The 3,981-nt window shown below is 42.3% G+C and overlaps 1 pseudogene; it reads left to right on the top strand.

Annotated features, from left to right (window-relative positions):
* Positions 1-1,805: 1,805 nt before the first annotated feature.
* Positions 1,806-2,536, top strand: LOC110336032 (annotated as a pseudogene).
* Positions 2,537-3,981: the final 1,445 nt, after the last annotated feature.

The raw sequence follows: 3,981 nt of genomic DNA on the forward strand, positions 1-3,981 counted from the left end.
CATACAATTACATACATTCATGCATATATTCATACAACATATATGCGTACATATATGCATACAGACATACAGACAGACATGCATATTTACACATAAAAAGGTTAGGGCACATCTCCTGCAAACAGGCTCCAAGCATTTTACAAATACACATGCATACATATGTACACATAAATGGTGGATGGAGCAAGTGCTAAGGTATATACAGGCTTTCCATTTATACATACAAACAGACTTGATGGATGGAACAAAATTCCAAAATATTCTAACATAGAGCTTATATATGTAACTATATGTATACATGTATACATATAGTTAATGGATGATAGGAATAATAATCCAACCCTCACTCATATAAACAGTACACATATATACATACAGAGACAGAGTTGATGGATGGAAGGAAAAATGTTCCAAAGATCACACTTTATTTTTTTCCCATAGCTTACATATTTTAAAGTAAAATCTTTAAAATAGTATAAAATTACAAGGTTATTATGCTTTCTTCTCGTAAATGATTATGAAAACCTGGTGTCTTTCCTAATAACTTTACAAGAAATAACATTATATAGTACAGGTAAAGAAAACAAATTATTCCTTAAACCCCATGTACATTTGCCAAGTCCAGCATGACCTTGGTAGGGACAGTTGGCATGGTTTCTGCCCAGTAGAACATGGAAAGTAGTTATGCCTCTGCAAGACTGACTACAGCTACCATGGGCATACGGCTTGTTTCTATAATAATGTACATATTTTACATTCCTCCTTTTAGGAACCTCCTCCCTTTTAACATTAAGGACTGCATGATAATCAGACAGATGATTCCAGGAGGCAAAATATGGCTAATGTTTTAGCAAAATGGTAAACATGCCAGGCAGTGGTGGCACACGCCTTTAATCCCACACTTGGGAGGCAGAGGCAGGCAGATTTCTGAGTTTGAGGCCAGCCTGGTCTACAGAGTGAGTTCGAGGACAGCCAGGGTTACACAGAGAACCCCCTGTTCTGAAAAAACAAAAGAAAAAAGAAAAAAAAGGGGGGGGGGAAGCACTGGGCTCTTCTGGACAGCCCTTAAGGCTGTAGAAAGATGTTGGAAATCAGGTTGAGAAAACCCAGGCATCTTACAACCCAGGCATCTCACAGCCCAGGCATTTTTACAGCATACAGGTGGGAGCCATATAGTTCTTTGTTTGGAGCCAGTTGCCCCCTCTCCCATCAAGGCTGTGTCGTGGGAATTAGCAAGATTCTGGCCCTAAACAAACATCAAGGACTGTTACGAGAGTCTTCCAGTATTCCAGAGATGCCCAGAACTATCATCTTGGGCTGATAGGAGGACCAAGCTTCTAGATAAGCCGCCCAGTGTTCCGGAGCAGTGACATCAAGGACCTGAGTTGAATCACTGAAAGTTTCAGACTTGCAGTCTGAAAACCACCCCCATTTGTCCTTCACTATGTTCCTTTTGATGACTCCCTATCCCCTCTCTGTATACTATAAAACTTGAGCCTTTTCCTTCATTAAATGAGACTATGACAAGAATGCATGGTCTCCATCTCTTCTTTTATCCCCATTTCAACCTAGGTTTGGAATCCCCCTTGAGGACTATGGAATGACTTGTCCTGTGGGCGGGATAGAAAGAACTTTTAAAACATGGGTTTAAAATACATAATTTTTCAATTATGCAAAATATAAGGATGCAATATGAATTATGAATGGTTGCACGAATCTAAAGGAACAAAGGAGTAGTCTCCGGCAAATGGGCATGAAAACTGCTTTTGTTGCGGTGTGGAAAGAACCTAAAATTTGCTGAGAGCATGATCGAGTGGATGCTCATTGCCAAGGAATATGATTTGCTTAAAGCTGGCAGCATCAATGGTATAGATGAAACTCACTTGACCAAGCTGTGTAAAGGGCCATGCTGACTCACTATGTCCTCAACAAAGGAGTCACCAGGGAGGAGGCCCTCTCCTTACCCTGATTGTAACTCAACTTGCAGACCAAAGAGGAGTAGTTAAAGGAAGTCTTTTGTTATGGTGACATACAGCCAGCTGGCAGCTATAGCTGGTTTCTCCAAGGCTTCTCTGAGGGTTAAGCCTTCATTGAGTACAAGGAGGAGAGGGCCCTGCTGAAGGCCTACAGAGATGCTGATGGCCTGGTCATCAACCAGCATGAGATAGTCATGGACTGTGAGCTAGAGAGGACCTTCTGTGGCTTTATCCCTCTGTGGCTGAGTGGATTGGATGGGAAAAAGGAATCTGGGCAACTGAGGTTTGGTGGCCGAGATCAACCTTTCTGAAAACCCAGTAACTTGCCAGTTGTCAAGAATGAGCCACATAGAGAAGGGAAAAGGGAAAGGAGGGAACAATCAAGATCTAGGGACAGACACTGGAACCCCATACTCAGGGAATGGGACCATGACAGGGATTGAGAGAAGCACTGGCAAGAAAGGGCCAGTGTGTGGCCTGAGAATGATTAGGAAAGAGAGAAGGAGTTGGGGGTGGGGGGCGGGGAGTGGTTCAAAACCAGGGAGACAGAACAGAAGTAAGTAGAGCCAGCAGCAGGCAACGTAGGCCTGAAGGAGCTGAAGCCACCAGGCCTCCTTCAGGCTGGGGCAGTTCCTTTTACAGTACTGAGGACTGAAGTGGAAAATTCTGCATGCCAGGCAAGTGCTCCAACCACAGCCACACAGAATGAAAGGGAGAAACAATTGTCTAAGAAGTTACTGGCTCATGTGGAAATAGAAAAGTTTTCACATGCTGTTATCTCAACACCTGGGAGTTGGAGACAGGAGTATGGAAAGAGAGAGGGGATAATGAAGAATCTATCTTGGCTTTCTCAAAAAAAAAAAAAAAAAATAAGGAACAAAGGTAGCTAGCTACACTGTGCCAGCTTGTCAGAAACATACAAAGGCAAGCAGATTCACATTTGGGGCACAGTGAGTCCAGGGCCAGGTGTGGTAGAAAAGGTAATTTCAGGGCAGAGTTCTATCCAGCTAATTCTGTGCCAAACAGTTAACACACAGATCTCTGAATTCTTTTGCAAAGTTAAAAGAAAGTGTGTGTAAGCTGTCTCCTGCCAATAAAGGGGTTGGGTTCACCAGATGCCTATTCTTAGGATAATCAAAAGGAAACCTGAGGTAAATCGCTGGATTGATATGTAAAATAAAGGAATGAACTTATGTTCTGAAGGGGGTGAGCTATTCAGAGAATTGTTTAGAATAGCAAGAGAGAACTGCTGGGAGAACTGGCAGGGAGCAGAAACACAGAAAGAGAGCTATGTCTGGAGATTTCTAGAGAAAGAATATCAGACAGAAAGAACGCAGAACAGAGAGAAAGCAGGCTGGAAAGCTGTCTCCAGCAGAGCAAGTCATCCACCTCAGACCCATAGTCTGATTTTTCAGTCCTTTGCTTTCACCTCTCTCAGACCTTCTTCTATAAAAACCCTTTCCATATAAAGGCTGGTCCTTGGCATACATACATACACCACTTGGGAAGTAGCCAGGTCAGCATTTAGTAGATTAGACTAAGTGTCATCACCCAGTAATTGTCAAAGCAGAATAAAATGGCCAGAGTCTTCATCTCAATTTTTGGTAAGCTAGTAGGAGATAAGCTTAAATCAGTTGTTCTACATTTAATTTCTATATTTATTTCTTCTTTGACCCAGTGGTCCTTGAGTAGAGACTGCTTCAGTTTACAGGAGTTGGTAGGTTTTCTATTGTTTCTGTTGCTGCTGAAGTCCAGCTCTCATCCATGGTGAGCTGATTAAATGCAAGGGGTTCCTTCAAACGTTTTGTATCTGTTGAGGCTTGCTTTGTGACTGATTATATGATCTTAGGTATTTCCTACCACAGGCTTTCTATTCCTGATAATTTTTCCTGTCCTCAGAATTTTAGGTCACTTGTGGTTCTGACTTCTGTTGAGGGCATCCCTGCAGGTGTCAGAAAGAGACTCAAAGTATGCTAAGAGATGAGAGTGATAAATAAATGCAGAT

The sequence above is a fragment of the Mus pahari genome, chromosome 18, assembly GCF_900095145.1.
Source record: "Mus pahari chromosome 18, PAHARI_EIJ_v1.1, whole genome shotgun sequence".
Taxonomy (NCBI): domain Eukaryota; kingdom Metazoa; phylum Chordata; class Mammalia; order Rodentia; family Muridae; genus Mus; species Mus pahari.